Source organism: Dasypus novemcinctus, chromosome 5, assembly GCF_030445035.2.
Source record: "Dasypus novemcinctus isolate mDasNov1 chromosome 5, mDasNov1.1.hap2, whole genome shotgun sequence".
Taxonomy (NCBI): Eukaryota; Metazoa; Chordata; class Mammalia; order Cingulata; family Dasypodidae; genus Dasypus; species Dasypus novemcinctus.
The window spans coordinates 91573591-91600016 of NC_080677.1; positions in this window are offsets into that span (position 1 = coordinate 91573591).

Consider the following 26426-nt stretch of genomic DNA (forward strand, 5'->3'; position numbering starts at 1 on the left):
AAAGAAAAAATAGATAAATGGGACCGTCTTAAACACTTCTGCACCTCAAAGGATTTCCTGAAGAGGATAAAAGGCAGCCTACTCAATGAGAGGAAATATTTGGAAATCATGCATCTGACAAGAGTCTAATATCCATGATATTTAAAGAGATCCTACAGCTCAGCAATAAAAAGACAAATAACCCAATTTTAAAAATGGGCAAAAGACCTGACTAGACATTTTTCTTAAGAAGAAAAAATGGCCAAAAAAACACATGAAAATGCTCAACATCATTGGCTATTAGGGAAATACAAATCAAGATTACAATGAAATATCATTTTATACCTACTAAAATGGCCACTATTAACAAAACAGAAGACTACAAGTACTGGAGAGGATGTGGAGAGATTGGAACATTTATTCCCTGCTTGTGGGAATGTAAAATGGTTCCACAGCCACTGTGGAAGTCTGCTTGTCAGTATCCTAAAGAAGTTAGATATAGATCTACCATGTGACCCAGTAATACCACTACTAGATATATACCGAGAAGAACTGAGAGTAGTGACACAAATGGACATCTGCATACCAATGGTCATAGCAACATTATTCACAATTGCCAAAGATGGAAACAACCAGGTGTCCACCAACTAATAAAAGGACAAACTGTGTTATAGACACACAATGGGATATTATTCAGCTGTAAAAAGAAATGAAGTCGTAAAGCATATGAGAACATGAATGAACCTAGAGGACATTGTGTTGAGTGAAGCAAGCCAGGCACAAAAGAACACATATTGTATGATTCACTATTGTGAACTAAATTTAATGAGCCAAGTCATGGAGTTAATAGTTGAAATATAAGTCACCAGAGAAAAGAATGTGGTTAGAGAATGAAAAGCAGAGGCATAATCTGCAGCAATGGTAAAAAGTTGTTTGTAGATGTTTGGACATGAATGGAAAATGTGAAATCACATCATAGGATTTGTAATTAGTAGCAAACATATGGGCATGATAGTGGTTTGTTTTTTGTTGTTTTTCACTAATAAAATGCTCTAATATTGACTGAAGTGATGAATGTGCAACTCAATGATTATATCAAATTCCATTGATTATACAACTTAGATAAAGTACATGGTTTATGGACAAAAAAATAATAGGATGGTTTTGGGGGAAAATACACCAAATGTAAGATATGGCCTATAGTTCATAGTAATACTTTGTTGATGCTCTTTCACAATTTGTTACAAATGTTTCACAGCAATGCAAGGTATTTGTGGTGGGGTAATATATGGGAGCATTGTATGATGTTATGCATGTTTGTTTTGTAGGTTCACAACTTTTACTATATACTTATTGTTTATGTATGTTCATGTATGAATGATATACTTCAATAAATTGTTTTTAAAATGGGGGGAAAAGCCTATTGATTTGATTTGGGCAATTCTCAACTCATCCTGCATGAGATTTTTCTTGAATGTTTATCTATCTGTCTGTCTGTCTGTCTATCTATCTAGTCTATATGCTTCTTTCTGGGAATACTTCTTATCTCACTCATCCAATGTATCAGTTTTCCCACACATAAATCCATTCGTTATTCATTCCAACAATTGAGGTTTTATTTATGTCAATAATTAAATTATTAATTTCAATGAACTCTACCAATTATTTCATTTCTCTTGGAACATTAATGCAATTTGTTTTCACACCTTCTACATCTTGCACTTATTAACTCTGCTTATTTAGATACATTTTTTCCTAATTTATCATCATGCACTCATGGGATTGGCTTTCCTTGCTTTTTACTGATTTTTAATTTTCTAGCACTTTGAAGTTGAAATATTTTTTCAGACCCTGATTGTATGCCTTCTTAGAGAAGAGGCAAGGCACAGTACGTTTTACTTTGGTATGTTTTTAGTGAAAGTACCCTAGTGGCCTGTCCACCAGATGAGGCTAGCCTTCTGACTTTCAGAGTTCTCCACTTCTCTCCAATATTACCATGTACCTGGACCATTGTTCTCATTCTTTGATCAAAGGTCCCTCTTCTGGTTGGCTGCCCCCACCAGAAGGCAAACCAGCAGGTGCTCATGCCAAGATCTGCAGGAGTTTCTGGCTGCTTTGCCTGTGACAATTCAAATAATCATTCTGTTATTTGCCTCTGTGTCTTCTCATCCTCCAGAGACCCCCATCTATGGGCAGGAAACATGTTTGCTACTGCACCCTTTGTCACTATAGTGTTATCCTTCACAAGCTTTGAACTGTAGTTTCCATCTTTAATTAATTCCCATGTGCTCTTCATTTTTTAAAGATTCCTCATCATTTCTAATCTACCATGGAGAGTCCCTCTTGTTTTCTAAAATGATTATGAGTTTTCAGAAGTATGTATTTTCTCTCATTTCTAAGGATTGAAGAAATGTGCTCCATATACCTTCTTGAAAAGCATGTTTAATTATTCATAATACTTTTTCCCCCGAATGTCTTAATAATAGTTATGATTGAAATTCCTTTAGTAGGGAATATATATTTTTTTAATTTCCATAAATAAAGTAGAAATGATTTAAATTCTCAATAAGGTATAAATGTTTGATATTGTTGAGCCAAAAAGAACTGTTCTTTACTTAGTTAATACATGAATTTAAGCAACTTGGCTTATTATGCTTAGCTCATTTGTCTTGTAGATCAAATTATGATTGTTGCTCCATCATAACAGCTCCTCTCTCACTTTTAAAGTCTTTCAGAGGTTTTCTCAAACTATGTATGGAGAAGGGTCAATTTTTGTTGTTGCTTGTTTTTAATTCCTGGTTTCACTCAGCTTGATATTTCTATAAAACCAAACAGTTGGATCCCAGCAATGCCAAATTGCTATAAAATGTCTAAATGCTTACTTTCACTTTTTTTCCTTAGCTCACTGAGGACAAGTAAGAGTATTTACAGACTGGCATCTGTTTACAGACCGTACTATGAGTGGCACTCTTCTCTTAGATAGAGTACCATCTCCATTCAGAGGAAACCTGGACAAAGTCCTCTGCTTTACCCTAGCATCCATCAACATACCTTCCCTGAAGCTCACCTTGCTTCCTACTTTATCAGACTATTTGCAATTAGCAGAACATGATATGGACCACCACATGATTCTGCATTTGTGCATATTGTCTAAAATTACCTCCCTCATTCTGGTGAAGCAGCAATCTCCTACGAGTTTTTGTCTGTTTGTTTGTTTGTTTTATTTAAATTAAAACTCATCTCAAACACCACCTCATAGTAAGGATTCCCTGACTTTTTGAGATATAGATAAATCTTCTTCCTCTCCAGTCTCATAAACACATATATCCTTTACCTATCTCTATACTATCACTTATATTTGTGTTTTTAAGTTGTGGGTGCTGTTTGCCTCCTTCTAGTAAAGATATACTTCTCTACGGCTTGAGGTCCTGTTTACATTTGCATCTTCAGAGCCTAATGGAACTATCTTGCAGTTGCAGACACTTTCTGGTCCTTGGGATGGGCATTGTGCATCATCATCTCCTTGCTAGCTATTCTGGGTGAGTCCAGTGAACTGGAGAATAGGTGTTGCCACTCTGCTGAGATTCAGGGCTCAACTGACAGATGAATGGATCAAAGATTTTTAGTCTTTGGGACATATATTTAAGAAGTATGGTGCTAATTATGGGTTTAGGTAAAAGGGGCAGAAAAGCCATGTGTAGGGAAACTATAAATGAGTCTAACTCTGTTACACAGGGGAGCATAAATTCCAAAGTAAGTCCCACTGACAGAGTGCCGAATTCCTGAGATATTTGCCCTGTTTATCATTTCTGGATGTCTCTAGAGCACTCAGGTGCCCCACTGTTTGAGGTATTGTTTACTTTGTCAATCAATGAGATCATGCTGGGACATGCATAAGTATGACCTCTGGAATGACCTCCTGAATCACTTTGAAACCCCTTAGCCATAAAAACTCATTTGTATTTAATATTTCTCCCTTTTGGTCAAGGCCTTTTTCTGGATGCATTGCTAATTTGCCCTTGGTAATAATCACTCATTGCCAGGAAGGCTCATCCCCAGGAGTCATGTCCCACACCAGGGGTTGGGGTAGGATAGGTAGGATAGTGCATTTATATGCTGAGTTTGCCTTAGAGAGAGGCCACATTTGAGCAACAAGGAGGTTTTCAGGAGGTAACTCTTAGGCAATATATTGCCTAAATTGAATTGAATGTAGGCTAAGTTTCTATTTTGCAAGAAAAGGTTCATAAGTACAATAATCAATATCAAGGGTCTGACATGATGGTCTGTCTTTTTTTACTAGGCACTGCTCTTGGATTCTTGCCATTTCATTAGAGAATGTAGCAGGACTCCCCAGGATGGGAATTCAATATTCTTTCAGTTATTGTGTGGGTCTCTACCCACCAAGACAATGACCCATGAACACTTGAACATATTTATATGCCTTAGAGACATGCCCCAGGTATGTATCCCCATCACTGATACCCTGCACCAGTGATCCTCTCGTACCACAGTTGTAACCCTTCTGTATTCCAAAACCTTTCCAACAATGAAGCCAACAATATAACTAAATTAAAATTAATAAGAAAATGAAATAATAGTTTTTAAAATAACAAATAAAATACAAGAAATGAAAAGAATTTGAAATAATATAAAAAATGTTTAGGCTTTTTGTCTTTCATCACTCTAAGACCTGTTTCTTATATGCATAGTGACAAATTCTTCCATCTATTCCCCCAGTGTCTTATTTTTTTCATTTTATCTTCAAAGAAGCTTTGGGTTTCAGAAAAGTTACATAGAAAATATAGGGGATTCCCATATACACAGCACCCTCCCCCTTTTCCACTCTCCCCTATTGTTTTTGTCAGTCAAAACAGTCCTGATGCAAAATACCAGAACTCTGTTGGCTTTTATAAAGGGCATTTATTTGGGGTAGAAGCTTACAGTTAGCAGGCCATAAAGCATAAGTTACTTCCCTCCTCAAAGTCTGTCGCCACGTGTTGGAGCAAGATGGCTGCTAACACCTGCAAGGGTTCAAGCTTCCTGGGTCCCTTTCTTTCCAGGGCTCATTTCTCTCTGGGCTCAGCTGCTGTGCCTCTACACAAGGCCAGCTGTAGACTATCAGGTGTACAGCTCCTTTCTCTCCCTGGGGTCTCTGCTGTGTCTAATGCAGTCCTCTCTCCTTCCTCACATATCTGATTCTCTGTGTGTTTGCTTTCCAGGCACCAGGATCAAAACTCTCACTCCCTTCTCTGCAGTGTGGTGTCCCCTTGGTGTTGGGGACTCAATGTCTTACTGCCATGCCCAATCAAAGCCTTAATCATTTTTTAATCAAGTGAAAATGAAACCTCTGAATCTAATATAATCTAATATGCCCAGAGGAGCAGACCAGTTACAAACATAATTCAATATCTATTTTTGGAATTCATAAATAATATCAAAGTGATACACCTATTAATAACATTTTACATGAGGATGGTACATTTGTTACAATTGATGTGCAAATATTGAAGCATTGCTACTAATCATGGTCAATAATTTACATTATGGTTTACATTTTGAACTACTTTCATAGGGTTTGATGAAATTTAAAATTGCCTGTATGCCTGTATCCATTATTGCAAGATCATGCAGAAATTAATGCCCTAAAAATGCCCTTTGTTCCATCTATTCTATTCTTCCCTTTCCATCCCTTTGGAGCCTATGATAACCACTAAATTTCAATTTTTGAAGAATAAGATTCATAGTTACTTGCATTAATATTGAGGGCTTGACATTTTGGTCTGTTTTCTTTTATTAGTCACTGTCTATGTTCTTTTTTCCATCTAACTGAGAACATAGCAGGACTCCCCAGGATGGGAGTTTAGTATTTTCTTTTTTATTGTGTGGGTCTCCACCCACTGAGATAATGCACTATGTTAAGATGAACATTTATATATTCCATAGAAGCCTACTTCAGGTGTACCCTGTCCTGTATATCCCCCCACACCCTTCACCAGTAACCCTCCCCTGCCATTTTTGCCAAAAGAACATTGGCAACATTTCAGTTTTGACCACAGACCTGAGAATCCCCAGAGTTCACCTGCTCCTTCCTCCAACTTTCCCCCCTGTTCCATAGATAGCCCAACCCAACCCCCCACCCAACTCTCCCTCACAGACCAGCACTGTCTAACCAAATCACATCACTGCATCACTCCCACATCCATCCACTGCCCAACCACACTCTTCCACCTTAGCATAGATTTTGCCTATAGAGGTATTGGCTCACCACCCTCTACTCCTTCTCTGTCTCCTATAAACATATCTTTCAGGCTCTAGCTTTGTAAGTTTGCTCAATTTGTTTTAAATCAAATCAGTGATTACATGGGATCTAAGCTCCATCTCAATTAGAAACAGAGTGGGCATCAACATCCTAAAATCCTGAAGATTGTGAGTGAACAATAGACTAAAGTGGACTTACTATTATTCCATTATAGACTTGTTATTATTCCAGCAATGGAAAAACTTTTATCATTGATAGAAAGGCAATGACCACCAGAGTTCTGAGGGGAGGGAGAAGGAAGAATAATAATATGGGGGCATTTTTGGGACATTGGAATTGTCCTGCATGACACTGCAATGACAGATACAGGCCATTATATATTTTGTCATAACCTACAAAATTGTCCAGGACAGAGTATAAACTATAATGTAAATTATAGTGCATGATTAGTAGCAATACTTCAATATGCATTTATCAATTGTAACAAATATACCACACTAATGAAGGATATTGTTAATGTTGGAAAGTGTGGAAAGGGGATGGGGCTGGGAATATGGGAATCCCCTATATTTTTTACATAACATTTATGTATTCTAAAGCTTCTTTTAAAATAAAAAAATTAATTAAAGAAAAAAAGCCTATTGACATAGTACCTAGCACATACAAGGCATTTATTTGGAAACACATGCAATTAAGTGCTACTTTATATATTAGCTTCAGTATGTTGTTATACACTTTTAATTTTCATACTAAATACCTAGTGTGTTTCTTAAATTCAGATGACTTTTTTTTCATTCAGTTCTGAGAAACTCTTAGACATTATCTTGTCAGTTATTGTCTCTTGCCTAGACTCCCTGTTCATTCCTTTTGGAACTCTTATTCAAAATACATTGGACTTTCTTATCATTTATTCTCTGAGTTTTTTATAACTGTTATTTACTTCTCATTTAGTAATATGTTTGAGTTCCTTAGTACACAGAACTCATCTTCCAATGAACTTATTCTCTTTTTTTAACCCACTTATTGAATTTTTTATATCAATGACTACAGTTTTTCATTTCCAGTCTTTACATATATAATAAAGGACTGCTTTAAAATAATAAGAAGGGGCCAATATCTCAATCACATTAAATATGGAATTTTATTCTTTCAAGAGAAATCTGTCATGAATTACTGTCTCTAGCATAGGCATTAAAACTCTCTGCCAGCATAAGCCACATATCTAGTTTCAATATCTTCATAGCCCCTTCAGTTCAACTATTTATCCAGATGGCTTTCAAATACTCTTTATTTATGGCACTCAAGAATTTCTCTTTCAGATTTTTAAGATTTGTTAAGTAAATATTTAATTATTATATGTTATACATGGTTACTACGAGTTTTATATGGGTCATTTCTTATGTCAATTCACTTGACCCAAGTGAACAGAAGTTCTATATTTTTACTCTACTGGTACAACTATTTGTATCCTAGGCTGGGAATTTACCGCTGCCTTTTATTCACAGTGAGGGCCAAAGCCTTTCCAGGTGTTCTGAACCAAGATATCCAGACTTTGACATTCAAGCCTAATAATTCTGAAAATAGATGTCCACTTTAGACCAATATTCACCCTGTTCTGAATTCAGCTAACACATACTATGGGATAATGGAAGTGTAGGCTTGCATTGAAGCTGTTTCAAATTTCCATTTCTTTCCCAGATACATTTTTTTTAATGTAATATTTTGAACATACATTTCCATTGTAATAGTTTTACTAAATGTTGGCAACTATGTATATTAGAATTCTATACCTGGATCATACGTCTCAGGAAGATGGTGGAGTAGGAATTCCAGGACTCGGTCCTGTTATGAAACTCCAGAGACCAGAAGAATACTGTATAGCATCCAAGGAAATGCATGATAAAAGGCTAAAAATTTTCAATAAAGTATAGCAAATTGCTCTCTCCACATAGCACCTACTGGCACACATCCTACACTCTAGTGGCAGGCAGACTGTGGGGCCCAATCTCTGACTACTAGTCATGATAGAAAGAGGTATAAAAATCCCATTTCTCTAGAATAGTAGTGGGCATGGCCAATCACTGATCATGGCTTTTGATTAGCAAATTCAGATTGCTGGGTCATGGCTCTGAAGGCAGCTAATCGTTCAACTACCCTAGACAAAGGCTATGGTAACCATTGTTTCAACTGTACCCATTAAGAGTGGAGGCAGTGGAGATTTAAATATGCACAACTTTTTAAGGGCTGTGGACAGCAGTTCGCTGAAGGGCTGAATTGCTAGATGGCTAGGAAAGCCTAGCTTTAGGGAGCTATCAGAGAAGTTCTTGGTGCCCTTCCAGATCCTCTCCACAGGGCAATTTGTAACCAGCCTGTGCCCCATTCATGGGTCCTTAGTCTAGTTTTGGTTGGGAAGGAATGACTTGGGTAAGTCCTCTCTGGGGTGGCCTTATTCACAGAATTTGCCCTCCAAGCAAAAACAGTGTGAGACAATAGAATTAGAGTAAAAAAATATAGAGAGGGAAGAAGACTTGGCCCAGTGGATACGGCATCCGTCTACCATATGGGAGGTCCACAGTTCAAACCCCAGGCCTCCTTGACCCATGTGAAGCTGGCCCATGCACAGTGCTGATGCACTCAAGGAGAGCTGTGTCACACAGGGGTGTTTCCACTTAGGGGGACCCCACGTGCAAGGAATGTACCCTGTAAGGAGAACTGCCCAGCCTGAAAAAGTGCAGCCTGCCCAGGAATGGCGCCGCACACATGGAGAGCTGATGCACAAGATGATGCAACAAAAAGAAACACAGATTCCTGTGCCACTGACAACAACAGAAGCAGACAAAGAAGAACAGCAGCAAATAGACACAGAGAGCAGACAATGGGGTGGGGGGAGAAGGGGAGAGAAATTTAAAAAATATATATATAGAGAGAGAAAGAGCAAGAGAGAGGTAAATTATCAGGGACAAAGACCTGCTGCCTTCAATTACCTGGAGAAAGGGGGGGGGGAGTGCCTCCTGGGAAATAGAGGGACAACCAAACTCCTATGAAAAAGACAACTGTAAAACAACTAATAAGCAAAAGTACAGGACAAGTTAGATGCCTAGAAAGACAAGAGAAACCCTGAACAATGTATTTGACTTGGGAAGATCTTCCTGACAGGAGGGCTAAAGCTCAAGAAAAACTCTTACTACCAGCTAGTTACAAAACAAAGAACAGACATCCCAGGAATAAATCCCATAGTCAACATTTAAAAATGTTAAAATGTGCAGTGTGCAAAAGAAGAATACAAGACAAGGAAACAGAACATGGTGGCCCATCCAAACAAAGAGAATAAAAATATAGAAAACACCAACAAAGAAAACAAAAATGTAGATATACAAAAACAAAACAAAACAAAACAAAACAAAAAACCACTGACCTTAAAAATGCTCAAGGAGATGAAGGAAAACACAGAGAAAGAACTAAAGGGTATTTGGGAATAAATGAATGAACAATATGAGATCTAAGTAAAGAGGTAGAAATTTTAACAAAGAACCAAACAGAACTACTGGAGTTGAAATCCACAATAACTGAAATGAAAACAGGCCAAAAGCATTTCAGTAGACAAAAGCTGGCAGAAGATAGAATTAGTAAACTTGAGGACAAAAGGCTTGAAATTAGTCATGCTGAGGAGAAGAAAACAAATATTAAAAACAAAAATGGCCTAACACAACTATGGGAAACCATCAGACACACCAATGTATGCATTCTGGGAGTTCCAGAAGAAGAAGAAAGAGAGAAAGGTGCAGAAGGAAGTTAAAGAAATTATGACAAAGAAGTTCCCAAACTTAGCAAAAGATGTGAATATACACATTCAGTAATTTCAGAGAACAGCAGACTGAATAAACATGAAAAAAATATATACTCCATCACATATTGATTACACACTCAAATGCAAAGAACAAGAGAGTTCTGAAAGCTGCAAGAGAAAAAGAATGTGTTACATACAAGGGAATCCCAGAGAGTGAGTTCTGATTTCTTATCAGAAACCATGAAAAAAGATGGTCGGTTGAAATACTTAAAGGCCTGAAGGAAAACAACTGCCAGTGAGGAATTTTATATTTAGCTACACTCACAAAAATGAAGGGGAGATTATTACATTCTCAGAAAAACAAAAGTTGAGGTAGTTCACCACCACTAGACCGTCTCTACAAGCAATGCTAAAGAGAGATATGCAGACTGAAAGGAAAGGACGCTAGACAATAGTTCAAACCAGAAATAGGAACCTGTGGTAAAGGTAACTATTTGGGTAAATGTAAATGACAGTATTACTGTATTGTATTATGATATATAACTTCACTTCTCACTTCCTACAGGTGTTCAAATGCAAATGCAGAACAATAATGATAAATCTATATTTTTGCAGTTGAATGTACAAAGATATAAGTGGTAACAAGTACAAAAAATGATGGGGGCAGAGGTGTATAGGAAATGTATCTATGTATGCTATTGAGGCTAAGTTGGTATCAAAGCAAATATTGCTTTATATTTAGGATATTAAATTTGAACCCTAGAGTAACCACAAAGATAACATGTGAAAAAATATATCCATTTGGGTTGATTCCACTTTTGGCAATAGTGAACAATGCTTCTATGAATATTGGTGTGCATATATTGGTTTGTGTCCTTGTTTTCAGTTCTACTGGGTATATACCCAGCAGTGGAATTGCTGGGTCATATGGCAAATCTATAGCTAGTTTTTTGAGAAACTGCCAAACTGGCCTCTACAATGACTGGATCCTTTTGCATTCCCATTAGCAGTGGATGAATGTACCCATTCCTCCACATCCTCTCCAACAATTGTAGTCTTCTGTTTTTTTCATAGCTGCCAATCTTAGTAAGATGGTATCTCATTGTAGTTTTGATTTGCATTTCCCTAATAGCTAGAGGTTTGGAGCATTTTTTCACGTGCTTTTTATTCATTTGTATTTCTTCTTTAGAGAAGTATCTGTTCAAATATTTTTCCCAGTTTTTAAAAGTTGTTTATCTTTTTATATTCAAGATATAGGAAATCTTTATATACATAGGATATTATTCTCCTATCAGATATATGGTTACCAAATATTTTCTTCCATTGGGTAGGTTGTCTTTTCACTTTCTTGACAAATCCTTTGAGGTGCAAAAGGCTTTAATTTTGAGGAAGTTCCTTTTATCTATTTGTTCTTTTGCTGCTTGTGCTTTTGGTGTGAAGTTCATGAAGCCACTTCCTATTACAAGGTCCTGTAGATGCTTCCCTACATTGCTTTCCAAGGTCTTTTAATGTCTTGGCTCTTATAGTTAGGTCTTTTATCCATCTCAAGTTGATTTTTGTATAAGGTGTGAGTTGGTAATCCTTTTTCATTCTTTTACATATGGATATCCAGTTCTCCAAGCACCATTTGTTGAAGAGGCCATTCTCTCCCAGTTGACTGGGTTTGGTGGCCTTGTCAAATATTATATGACTGTATATATGAGGATCTATATCAGAACTCTCAATTCAGTTCCTGTTTTTGCAGTGTTTTTATCAAGAAAGGGTGCTGTATTTTGTCAAATGCTTTTTCTGCATCTATAGATATGATCATGTGATTTTTCCTTCTATCTGTTTATATGCTGTAGTACAATAATTGATTTTTTTTATGTTGAACCATCCTTGCATAATAGGAATGAAACCCACTTGGTCATGGAGTATAATTCATTTAATGTGTTGTTGAATACGATTAACAAATGTTTTGTTGAGGGTTTTTGCATCTAGATTCATTAGAGAGATTGGTCTGTACTTTTCCTTTCTTATGTTGTCTTTGTTTGGCTTTAGTATTAGGGTAATGTTGGCACCATAAAATGAGTTAGGCAATGTTCCTTCTATTTCAATTTTTTGAAAGAGTTTAAGCAAGACTGGTGTTAGTTCTTTCTGGAATGTTTGGTAGAATTCACCCATGAAGCCACTGGCTCAGGACTCTTCTTAGTTGGGAGGTTTTTAATGACTGATTCTATCTCTTTACTTGTGACTGGTTTGTTGAAGACTATAATTTCTTCTTTTATCAATGTAGGCTGCTTATGTGTTTCTAAAAATTTGTCCATTTCCTCTAAATTGTCTGTCTTGTTGGAATATAGTTTTTCAAAGTATCCTCTTATGATAACCTTTATTTCAGTGGGTTCAGTGGTGACATCTCCTTTCTCATTTCTTATTTTCCATATCTGTGTCTCCTCTCTTTTTCTTTGTTAGTCTAGCTAAGGATTTGTCTATTTTATTGATCTTCTCAAAGAATCAGCCCTTTGTTTTGTTTATTTTTTTTTAGTGCTTTCTTATTTTCTATTTCATTTAGTTCTGCTCTGATCTTTGTTCTTTTTTTCTTCTTTCTTTGGGGTTAGTTTGTTGTGTTTTTTTTTTTTTTTACTAATTCTTCCAATTGTTCAGTAAATTCTTCATTTTTAGCTCTTTCTGCTTTTATCATGTATGAATTTATGGCTATGAATTTCCCTCTCAGTACACCTTTTGTTGCGTCCCATAAAGTCTGATATGTTGTATTATCATTTTCATTAGTTTCAAGGTAGTTATTGATTTCTGTTGAGATTTCCTCCTTGACCCACTGTTTTTCTAAGAGTGTGTTGTTTAGCTTCCATATCTTGGTGCCAAATTTGGTCTCTGACCCTGGCAAAATTCCAGCTTCATTTCACTGTGATCAGAGAAATTATTTTGTATGAATTCAATCTTTCTGAACTCATTGAGACTTTCTTTGTGACCTAGCATGTGGTCTATCTTGGAGAATGATCCACGTGCACTTGAGAAGAATGTATATCCTGCTGTATATGGGTGTAATGCTCTCTATATATCTATTAGGTTCAGATCCTCTAATATATTGTTCAAAGTCTTTGTTACTTTATTGATTCTCTTTTGAGATGTTCTGTCCAATGGTGATAGTGGTGTGTTAAAGTACCCATGCTATAATTGTAGAGGCATCTATTCCTTCCCTTAGTTTCTCCAGTGTTTGCCTCATGTATTTGGAGGCACCCTTGTTAGGGGCATAAATGTTTTTGATTGTTTTTTCTTCTTGAAAGATTATCCCTTTCACTAATATGTAGTGTCCATCTTTGTCTCTCACAATAGTTTTGCATTTAAAGTCTGTTTTGTCAAATATTAATATAGCTACACCTGTCCTGTTTTGGTTATTGTTTGCCTGTAAGATTGTTTTCCAGCCATTCACTTTCAATCTCCTTGAATCCCTGGGTCTAAGATGTTTTTCTTGTAGAAAGCATACAGATGGGTCATACTTCCTTATCCAATCTTTCAATCTGTGTCTCTTAACAGGTAAGTTTAATCCATTGACATTCAGTGTTATTACATTCAAGGAATTACTTATATTAGCCATATTTTCTTTGGATTTGTGTTTGTCATGTGTTGTTTGATTTTTTCCCTCTTTTTGTCATTCTAGTTGAACTTACACTCTCCTCCAACTCTGTCTCTCCTGTTTTTTTTCTTTCCTCCTGCAGAAGTCTCTTTAGTATTTCTTGAAGGGCAGGTTTCTTGTAGGCATACTCTCTTAGTTTCTGTTTATCTGTGAATATTTTTAACTTTTTGAAGGCTAGCTTAGCTGGATAGAGTATTCTTGGCTGGAAATTCTTTTCTTTTCATACCTTGACTATGTCCTACCACTGCCTTCTTGCCTCCATGGTTTCAGATGAGAAATCAGTACTTAATTTTATGGAGTGTCCCTTGTATGTGATGGTTCTCTTTTCCCTTGCTGCTTTTAGTATTTTCTCCTTGTCTTGCACATTGGATAATTTGACAAGTATATGTCTTGGGGTAGGTGTGCTGGGATTTATGCTGTTTGGGGTGTGTTGTGCTTCCTAGACATGTACATCTATCTCCCTCAGTAGATTTTGGAAGTTTTCAGTCATTATTTCTTTCAACATGCCTTCTGTCCCCTTTCCCTTCTCTTCTCCTTCTGGGATCCCTATGATGTGTATGTTTGTGCATTTAGCATTGTCATTCAGGTCCCTAAGCCCCTGCTGGATTTTTTAAAATCTTTTTATCGATCAATTCTACAATCTGTTTGATTTCAGATGTACTGTCTTCCACATCACTAACTCTTTCCTCTGCCTCTTCAAATCTGCTGTTATTTGCTGAGTGTATTTTTGATTTCTTGGATTGTGTTGTTGTTCCCATCATATAAGTTATCTTTTTGTGCATGATTACAATTTCTTCTGTATGCTCTCCAAGTGTTTTCTTAATATGATTAATCTCTTCCTTCACTTCATTGAATTGGTCCATGATACATGTTTTGAGAGTTTTATTTATTTGTTTGATGTTCCACTTCTCTTCCTGGTTTTTAGTTTGTTCATTGGATTGGGCAATGTTTTCCTGATTATTGGTATGGTCTGTATTTTTTTGTTGCTGTCTGGTCATCATTTTATCTTGTTGGGTTTATTCAGTTGATTAGCTTTTTCATCTAGGGGTTTAATTAGTTGTTGTTTTTATGTGCATGTTAATTCTTCTCTTTGTCACTTTGTCCCTCTTATTCTATGTCCTTATTATTGGCTAAGTTCCCTTGAAGGAAAATATTAGGGCCAGAGAAAGCAAAAAGGGTAAGAAACTAAAATATAATAGTAGTATTGATAGTATGTTAGCAGAAGAACCATGTGAGATCTAGGAGAATGGTTATTGAACTCACATTAGCTGTGTATAGTTACAACCATAAAAAGTTGGAACACCTATAGTGAGATAGTAAACTGAATATGGGGAGGCATATAGTATGAATTAAAATCCCAATGTGGTCAGGAGAGAGGGAAAAAGAAAATAAAGGACAATAATATAAAGAGTGAATAAAAGATAGAAAACAGATTAGAGGTATTAGAGATAAATAGAAATATAGGAGGCTAAACAAAGAGAGGTGGAATATAAGAGAAACAATAAATGATGGAGGATGGAATGATGTAAAGGAAAGCAGATAGCATTGATAGCTAAATTCAGTACACACAGAAAAAAGGAAATTGAGGATAAGGAAACACAGCAAATAAGAAATGTTGCCTGCAGCACCTTCCCATGGCTTCTGAGTTCAGTGTTAGAAATCCACTGTTCTACCTTGAGCAAGCACTAATTCTGCTGCTGTCTCTCCAGATCAGCATCCAGACACCTCTTGCCCTGTCAGTTCCTGAAACTGCCCACTCTGGCAGAATTTGTCACCACACAGCCAGTCCTTTGCAGGAGAGATGATGATGGTTTATTTACTTGGGCACCATCTTGCCCCACCTTTTTTTCCTGTAAATGGTTTAAATTCTCCAGTCAAAAGGCAGAGATTGGCAGAATGGATAAAAAAGCATAACCCAAGTATATGCTATCTGCAAGAGATTCATCTTAAAGTCAAAGAAACACGTAGGTTGAAAGGGAAAAAATCGAAAAATATATATACCTTGCAAGTAGTAAACAAGAGAGACTTTGCTTGGCTATACTAATATTTGATAAAATATACTTTAAGTCAAAACAAGTTATGAAGGACTATGATGGTCATTATATACTGATAGAGGAGACAATTCAACAGGAAGATGTAACAATTATATATGCACATAACAGCAGAGCCCCAAAATATATGAAACAACTAATGACAGATCTGAAGGGCGAAATTGGCAATTCTACATTAGTATCAGGACTTTCAATAATAGAGAGGACATAAAGTCAGAAGATCAATAAAAAATTATAGGACTTGAATGATACACTAAACCGACTAGACTTAACTGTCATATATAGAACTTTTCATCCAAATAAAAAAACAGAATATAGATTCTTCTCAAGTGCTCATGCATCATTATTCAGGATAGACCATATGTTGGGTCACAAAACAAATCTTAAATATTCAAAAATATTAAAATCATACAATCTACAAGAGAGTGAATCCAAAAGTCAAAGACAAATGGAAAAGAGAAATCAGAAGTGAAATTAGGAAATACCTTGAGGCAAATGAAAACAAAAATACAACATAACGAACCTTATAGGATGAGGTGAAGGCAGTGCTGAGAAGGAAATTTATAGCTCCAAATGCCTACATTAAAAAAAGAAGAAAAACATCAAATCAGAGACCTAACCTCAAAACTGGAAGAACTAGAAAAAGGAGAGAAAACTAAACCCAAAGCAAGAAGAAGAAAGGAAATAAAATCATTAGGGCAGATTAAATGAAGAAAAAAAAAAAAAAGGAATCAACGAAACCAAGCTAGTGCTTTGAAAAGAGCAATAAAATTGGCAAACTTTTATCTAGACTGACCAAAAAAAAGAGAGAGGATATAAATAAAAATCAGAAATGAAAACAGGGACATTACTACTGACACTGGTGAAATAAAAAAATACTATAAGAAGAAACTATGAACAAATATATGCCAGTAATTTAGATAACCTAGATAAAATGGACAAATTCTTAGAGACACCCAAACTACATACACTGACAGAAGAAGAAATAGAAGAGCTCAACAAACCAGTTACTAGTAAAGAGATTGAATCAGGAGTCAAAAATATCCCAACTAAAAAATGCCCAGAACCAGATGGCTTCACAAAAGATTTCTACCAAACATTCCAAGAAGACTTAACTCAAATTCTGCTGAAGATCTTACAAAAAATTTAAAGAGGAAAGCACACCCTTTAACTCATTCTATGAAGTCAACATCACCCTAACACTAAAGCTGGATAAAGTTACCACAAAAAAAAACCTACAGACCAACAAAATACTAGGCAACTGAATGCAAAAGCATATGAAAAGAATTTTATACCATGATCAAGTGGGATTTATCCTTGGTATGCAAGGTTGACTCGACATAAAAAAATCAATTGATGTGATATGTCACATTAACAGAATGAAGGGAAAAAAAAGACACATGAAAACCTCAACTGATGGTGTAGAGACATTTGGCAAAATTCAGTATCCTTTCTTCAAAAAAAAAAACAATGCATAGAACATTCAGAATAGGCAGAAACTTCCTTGACCTGATAAAGGGCATAAAGGAACAGCTCACAACTAACATCCTACTTAATGGTGAAAGACTAAAATCTTTCCCACTAAGATCAGGAGCAAGACAAGTGTGCCCACTGTCACCACTGTTATTCAACATTGTACTGGAAATTCTTGTCGGAGCAACTAGACAAGGAAAAGAAATAAAAGACATCCAAATTGGAAAGGAAGAAGTAAAACTTTCACTCTTTGCAGATTATATGATCCTTGGTACAGAAAATCCTGAAAAATCCACAACAACATTTCTAAGTGATGGGGTACAAAATCCACAATAAAGCTCCTTAGTGATGGGGTTCAAGATCAACACCCATATATCAGTGGAGTTTCCATATACAGCAGTGTACAATTGGAAGAAATCAAGAAAAAATCCCATTAATAATATCTACTAAAAGAATCAAACATCTCGGTAGAAACCTAACCAAAGATTTAAAGAAATTGTACACAGAAAACTAAAAAAATATTGCTAAAGGAAACTAAAAAGACCTAAATAAATTGAAGGATATTCTGTTTTCATGGATTGGAAGACCAAATGTCATTAAGATGTCAATACTACCCAAAACAATTTATAGATCCAGTGCAATCTCCATCGAAATTCCAACAACTTTATTTGCAGAAATGCAAAAGCCAGTCATCAAATTTATATAGAAAGACAAGAGGCCCCAAATAGCTAAATGCATTTTGAAAAAGAATGAAGGTGGGGAACTCATACTTCAGGTCTTAAAACACTTGAAATCCACAGTATTCTACACAGCATGGCACTGGCACAAAGACAGACAAGATATATAGACTGATAGAATCAAACTGATAGCTCAGAAATCAACCCTCACATTTATGGCCAATTGATTTTTGACAAGGTGGCAAAAATTAGGAAGAAATAGTATCTTTAACAAATGGTGTTGGGAAAACTGGATCACCACTTCCCAAAAAAAAAAAAAAAAAAGATGATTCCCTACATCACACCATATATGAAAATCAAGTGAATCAAATACCTTAATATAAGAACTATCAAATTCCTAGAAGAAAAGATTGGAAAGCATCTTCAGGACCTTGTGTTAAGCAATGGTTTCTTAGACTTTTCTCCCAAAGTGCAGAAATAAAAGAAAAAAAAATCAGATAAGTGGGACCTCATCAAAATTTAAAACTTTTGCTCCTCAAAGGATGTTTTCATAAATGTAAAATGACAACCTAAACGATGGGAGAACATATTTGGAAACCACATATCCAATAAAGGATTAATATCCAGAATATATAAAGAAAGTCTTCAACTTTACAACAAAAAGACAGACAACCCAATTTTAAAAATGGGCAAAAGACTTGAGCGACATATCTCCAGAGAAAATATCCAATGGCCAAAAAGTACATGAAAAGATAACATCATTAGTCATCAGGAAAATGCTATTGAAAACTACAATGAGATACCATTTCACATCCATTTGATTGGTTTATTAAAAAAAAAAAGAAAGTAACAAGTGTTGGAGAGGATGTGGAAAATTAGAACATTTGCTCATTGCTGGTGGGAATGTAAAATGGTGCAGCCACTGTGGAAAACAGATTTGTCACTCCTCAGAAAGCTAAGTATAGAGCAGGGGTTCTTAACCTTTTTTGTTCCATGGACCCCTTTGCCAGTGAGGTAAAAACCGTATACCCTTTCTCAGAATGTAGCAGCAGATAGTTTCATGACACTCAACATTGGCATGTCTTTAAGTTAAAAATTACAATTTACAACTTTCTCATAAATTTTAATATCTGATAACCTAACACAGTTGAACATTTGTTCAAACAGTCATTTTCGGCAAACATTTAGAAATTTGAGTTTCCCACCACGTCATAAAACCATCTCTGCTAATCTTATCAACATTTTTGCAGGCAGTTATCCACTGCATTCATAACATGCTATATCAAAATAAAAACCATATTAAGTCTACTTAATACTGTGTATTATTTAATAAATATATCACACCTGCACCAAAACATCCCCACAAAAATTAAGTTTTTTGAATTTTCAATTCAATTTCACACCCTGAAATCTTTGCATGGATCCCTGGTTAAGAACCCCTGATACAGAACTACTACATGACCTTTGGGCAATCCCACTGCTATATATATATCCAAAAGAATTGAAAGCAGGTACTTGAACAGATATTTGCACACTGATATTCATAGCAGCATTATTCACAGTTGCCAAAAGATGGAAGTGACCCATGTGTCCATCATCTGATGAACAGATGAATAAAATGTGGTCTTTGCTATATCCAGGATGCAGTGATACAGCATAACTGCACTAGCTTCCGGGGAAAGAACTTGATTCCAACTGACCCATATGCCAGCCAATCAGTATATGTTATATGATAGCTATACCACTGTAAGAGCCAATCATATATTTTGATAGTAGTAACATAAAAGCAGCTCCCATGTAAAGAGAGGAACAGAGAGAACAAAGGAAGCTTAAAGGAACAGGAGAAAGAAAGCAGAGAAAGCTGGGAAGGAGCATGGAATAAACTCAGTATGCCTAAACTCCCCTTGGCTCCATATGCCTTCTTCTTTACTAATAGCCCTGACTGTCCCACTCTGATTGAGGGGCCCAGCTAGGACCCCAACATGTGGTATATGTACATAAAAAAGAATGAAGTCCTGATACATGTGACAGCGTGGATGAACTTTGAAGACATCATGTTGAGTCAAATAAGCCAGACACAAAAGACAAATACTGTATCATCTTATTTATTAGGAACAATTAGAATAAGCAAACTCATAGAGTCAGAATCTAGAATATTGGTTACCAGGAGATAGGGTAGGAATAGGGACTGGAAAGTTAAAGTTTAAAATATATAGGGTTCCTATTGGGAATGATGCAAATATTTTAGGAATACATGGTGGTGATAGTAGCACAACATTGTGAACACAATTAAAAGCACTGAAATACATATCTGATATAATTAAAATGCCTAATGTTAGACTGTCTATATGGTAACAAAATAAAATCTTTTAAATAATTAGTAGAACTACACTACACAAACTGTAAACCCTAAGTTAAATCATGGACTTGAATTAATAGTAGAATTATAAAAATGTGCTATCATCAAGTGTAATAAAAATGTTCCACACCAATGCAAGCTATTGTTGGTGGGGTGGTATATGAGAATCCTGTATTTTATGCATGATTGTTCTATAAACTCACATCTCTAATAAAGAAAAACAGTTCTTCATCTACAGGAAATCAGTTTCATTTATAAATTTTGTAATTGAAAATGGTTGCTTAAATGATATTTCTGATAAAACAAATGCGAGCTTTCAATAACCAAAATCATTTTACTTGTAACGTTATTCTCTGTTTAGAATTAATACAGTTTCATTGCTTTCATTTTTCTTGCATGTTAAAATGATATTTGAATAACTCCTGGGGGAGAACAATGCAGTAGAAGGAAGGTTCCAAAGTGTCCTTCCTTACAACCAAGAAAAGTGAAAAAAAATGAGGTAAATCTGTGAAAAAGTAGACCAGCAACATTAATATTCACATACTGTCATAAGTACATATCATAAACCATGAGATGTGTAACCTAGATCCTGTGATTTGCTGGGAGCAGCCATGAGGAACATGGCCTATGAAAAACCCCCTGATGAATTTCAGTGTTAATAGTTGGTGTCCTCATTCAGTTATCCTCCACTTTCTGTAGTGATAAGTCTAAAGTGTTTTCTCATGGCTTCAGCAAATGCCAAAACCCTGCAGCAAATATCATAGTTGATGGTGGAAAAATAGGATTATTTCTATTAAAATTAGGAAGAAGATAACATTATAGTGATGATCCTAGCCAATGCAGTATGACAATAAAACCAGAGGAAAATAGATTGAAAATGAAAGACACAATGTTACAATTTGTGGACAATATAGTTGTCTAGCTCTTATATACAAGTGAATGTATTTGTAAGTTCTTAAAACAAGTAAGATAATTCAGCAAGATAATTGACTATAAAATCAACATGAAATAATCCTACATAGAAGCAATTCCAAATTTCAAATGTAATGATATAACAAGAATTTCACAAAATCCTTCTGAAAGACAGACAAACTATTAATATAGAAGACAATCTAAAGATATTGAGGTCATAAGAGAAGACTTGATTATATAGAGATATAGGATAAGTATGGATAACAAAACTCAGAACTGTAAAGATTTCAATTTTACTGCAATCACCCTGTAAATTACATGCAAGAAATGCCCCAACAAAGTTTTTCAAATTATATAAATTTACTCTAATATACATATGGAAATGCAAAGATACAAGAATAAAAAGATAATCTTCAGAAAAAAACAGGGCTTTACTCTTTCAGATAGCTGGAGTGTGTTATAGAAGCAAGATAAGCAAAATGCACGATGATCAGATATTGCCAAATGATTAAAACTCAGGGATTCTCAGCAAGGGGTCCGTGAGTTTGAATTTAAATTCAGAAAAACATTTTTGTGTGGGGACGTATTGGTGCGGGTGTGATTTATTTTTTAAATAATACACAGTATAGTGTGGACTCAGAAGGTCTGTGGTTTTCACCTGACTGGCAAAGGGGTCCATGGAACAAAAAAGGTTAAGAACACCTGTTTCAAAATGACTTTTAAATTTGGGTCCCTCTGGATGGAGAATAGGTGAAACGCAATGGGAAACTGAAGCTATAATGTATGAGCAAAGATACTTTGTTACTTACAGATGTTACTAGAGATAGAGGGATTCCTTGAGGGGTTAAAGGGAAATACAATGGTTGGAAACTCAACCAGTAGGTGAGACGCACAGAGCAAGAGAGACCTGTGGGTTTGTGCCTTTATTGTGGACCAGTAGTCAAGGCCAGTAGATTTCCAGCAGGAGTCAAGGATTGCTAACTTTAACATGCGTGAAAAGGGAAAGGGACTTGGGGTCCAAAGGCGATGGGGATGATGAGTCTATTATTTGGAACCAGGTGTGGGTACTGAATGAGGTGTGTGGGCATAGATGCAGGTTTGGGTTCTGGAGGACTCTATGTCCCAGCGCTGGAAAGCTTCTTATTAACTAGATTAGAGGTCAGTGTTGAGCCAAGTGGCAGAGCCAAAGTAAGATGGATACCGAGGCAGCACACAAAAAATGTTGATAGTTATAATACCAGAATGTGGTAAAAATAAGAGCACAAAATGCAAAAATATTGGAACTTGATATGAGTTAACATTGTGAAATTGTGGGTCAAGAGTAATTATTAATTTTAAAAACTGGCATCAGAACACATATTTCTATCCATTTGGAAAAATAAAATAAAACTAGATCCTGACCTCACTCCAAACAAAAGAAATCCTAATTATAAAAACTTTAAAACTTTTAAGCAGATGTGTCAATATGGAGGTTGTATTTGTTTATTAGCTGGGAGAAGAGAAGGATGTCAAGGCTGGAACAAGCCTAGAACAAGCTTATAAATTATAACGGAAAAGACTGATGAATTTGGTTGCATCAATATAAAGCAAAACTTCTGTATGCCTTCCCCCCTCCCCAAAATTAAGAAGATTTAAAGTACAGTGTGGGAGGAAGGGTGCCCGGCTTGCCACAGTAGCAAACAGTGCGGCAAGAGGTGATACCGCCTCTGCCCACTGGGCCTAGATAAGGTGACTATGCCTGACTAGGCCTTTGCTGCTAGCGGCTGGCCGGCGCTGCCCTCCCCCTTTCTATCTCCCGCCTAGCCCAACATCCGGCCAGCTCTCACTCCCCCTTTCCCCTCCCCTATTCCAAACCTCTCAGCCAGCCCTCGCTATCTTTTCCGCCAGTCCCACCCATGTTGCCGGCGTACAGTCTGCCCTCTTCCCCGGTGACTGCTTACCTCGGGGCTGTCCATCAGCTTCAGCCTGTCCACTACTGCCCCGTAGCTAGCCCTCCCTATATCTTACTCCTCCCTCTACCCAACCCTATATAACCAAGTGTACTTCCGTAATAAAGCAGACCTGTTCTTGCGCTCAAGCGGTCTCCGTGGTTTTTCCCCAACCGCACGTCCCCCACGCCTGGAGAACTGGTGCTCCCTCTTGGGGCACCCCCCGCCGGTGGTTCGGCAGGAGCAAGCCCCCCTGACTCTTGGGCCTGAGCGAGGACGAGACCCTCACGCTCAGCTACAGTACAGCAAGAGTTTCAGAAAAGACATTTGCAGTCCTAACAAAAGATATATCTAAAACATAAAATTTATTAATTTTCTAAACAATAAGAAAACAGATACATAATTCAAGAGTAAACTCAAAAGGCAATTAAGAGATGATCAGCTGCTCTGGAAATCATGAAAATGGAAGGTAAAACAGTATTGAGAAACCATTGTACTCTCATTCAATTGGGAAAAAAATGTCTAACATTTTCAACTATGTGTGAGGTTTTAGGGAAAACTGAAACTTGCATCATGCTCATTGAAGTGCAAGCTGGTACTATCACTTTGAAGAGCAATTTACTGATATGTGGAAAGCTGAATATGCACATATTCTAATATCCAACAATTCTTCTTTTAGGAGCAAGCCCTGAGAAACTCTTGCACACATGCACCAGGAAGCACATATAAGTACATTCTCTGGATTATGAGTGGTATGTAAGAAAATTTGCAACCATCCTACATCAATGCTACGCAAAATGCCTAGTGCTACTCTGTGAAGTTTCACCATTCTTCAGTAAGATAAGAAGCTTGTTATAGAAGGAAAGTCGACTTACCTTATGCATACATTTTAGTTCAACTAAACCATCTCATTGCATATGCTGTTTTGTCTTGTTTTACAGCTTGATATTCAAGATGAAGGAAACAGTGCATTCATGCCATTCTGGGGCAAGCACCTTATCTCATTCACTGATCAACAACGAACAATTTGCAAACTGTGTACATCGAGTAGCACATGGCCATCAATAAGAGAATGAATTAATAAATTATAGCATATGTCCACTCTGAAGTGGCATACCAAGATGGGTGGGGAGTGGGAATATTCTGCCTGGGTGCAAGTAATAAGGGGGAACCTTGTCTGTAAAGTAAAATCATCAAAAAGTTAGCAATTCTAAACAGTGTGATGATATAATATCTCTCACTGAGTCAGAGAGCTCTCGCCCATCACCTGCTTCTACCTACCACCTTGGTTCATTGCTGATATGGTAGATTTCCATTTAGGGGTTAGAATGAGCTAGATTAATGCATATGCACAATTTTAAAACATGATGTATTGTGTCTGGATGTTTGTTTCATAAATTTGTAATAAGACTATAAAAATGTGAGCCACTAAACTGAGTACCAACTTCATGTTTGTAGAGATCAATGGAAGGAAATGGGACAGGAAAAAGGTACAAAAGGGACTTTAACTGAATTTATAATGCATTATTTTTAAATGGTTTGAAGCAGATATAACAAATGAAAGGCTGTATTCTAAATATTTTTTTCAACTTCCTTAAAAAATAGATATTTACTCATAAAACAGTACCCTGTTTCAAACTTTTCCCTCTGTGATCCATAATTCTTCACTTGTCCATTTGTTTTACAGAAATTATTATTTATAAAAAAGAAAAGAAGATAATGGCTCATAACACCTAAATTCTTTAGTCTGTTGTGATTATTTCAATCCTTTATCACATTTGTAGAGTAACTAGCAGCTATTTGATAATTACTCCTTCTACCAAAAGATTTCCATTTAACATTATCCTACACTTTCCCTTTTCATGAGAACTTGCAAACAAAAACTCATTAGTATGTTAGACCCTGTTAGGCATTTAGATGAATATCTTGAAACCATTGCAAACCATTGCATACTAGGATAAATCTTTTAAGATACATAAAAATGTCAGGACATTACTTTGAATGTACAAAATAAAGCTACTATTTTTTTTAAATTACAGAAAGCTATAGTTTTCAGTGCTAGAAGAAGAGAAAAACCAATAATATTTTGGAAAATTTCTTTTTATTATATAGATAAAATTGCAAAACCTATGGTTACTCTGAAGAAATAGTCAAGATATTATTCCTTTTCAAACAGAAATATATATGAGCTATCTGATACATTCCATTATTGTTTTATTTAAATCACACTCAATTAAATGGTAGATAGCAACTAGAGCTTTGTATTTTAATTAAGTATTATTAAGTTCTGTTTAATGAAATTGGCAGATGTTCTCTGTTTGGGGGAGAGTGATTAGGAACTAAAGCAACAGAGAAAAGGAATCAAACATAATATGAGATATAAAAGCATCATATGACATCTATTATTAAACTATTGTTTTTCTAATACTGCACTTATAAACCTGTACTGACATTAAAGCTAAACTAATAAAAATGAGTAGAGTCACTTCTTTCATAAGGATTGCAGTTTGAGGGTGATCTTTAATAAAAAGAAGCTTTTTCAAAATTTGAAAATGAAATATAATGCTATCTTTACAAAATTATTTCAATTTTCTGGTTTTTAAAAATCCTTAGGGTACTGTTTTAAAAATACTATGTCTGTTCTTTTTGTTCTCTTCCATTAGATAAAAGGGATGTAGTCTCATATGCAAGTAAAACAAAATATAGCACTATCAGTTTTTATTTAATAATGCATATAAGATTTAAATTTACTGCAGAAATGCTGCCTAACTTGATTATTTTGAGAATGGAATGTTACAATTTACCTATTTTGTGTTATCAGAATATTCTTATTCTTAAAACGCTAAGATCAGTTTTTATTTGTTCTTCTTTGCAATGTTGGAATCTGTTTTGATGGCTTACTTTCTAAAAATTGCTGTCATTGTCATACTTTTCCTAAAGTTCTTCAGTTCATGGTCACGTAGGTCATAAAGGACTATAGCCACAGCCTATATTTGCCTGAAATAGAAAAACGTAAATAGTGCCAACACTGGAAAAATTGTGGAATAGGTCAAGTTCATTTTTGCCATGTGCTGCCATCCCAACTCCATATTTTAAGTGTCAAAGAGCTAAAGCCTTTCTCCCTTCTTATAAAGGAAAGAGCAGTGTTTCTTTTGGATCGACCTGAGATGTAAAAGAGAGCCAAGGGTAGGAAAAAACATCTTCCTTGCATCCCACTCTGTTCTTGCCCACACCACTAGAAGGTAGTGAGAAGGGGTTTGTCTCTTCAGGACTTAGAGAATATCCTTCAACAGGACACTATTAGTGATAAAAGGCTTCAAATGTAAATTCCCAGGACATTCTATAAAAATGAGTTTTAGTCAAAATG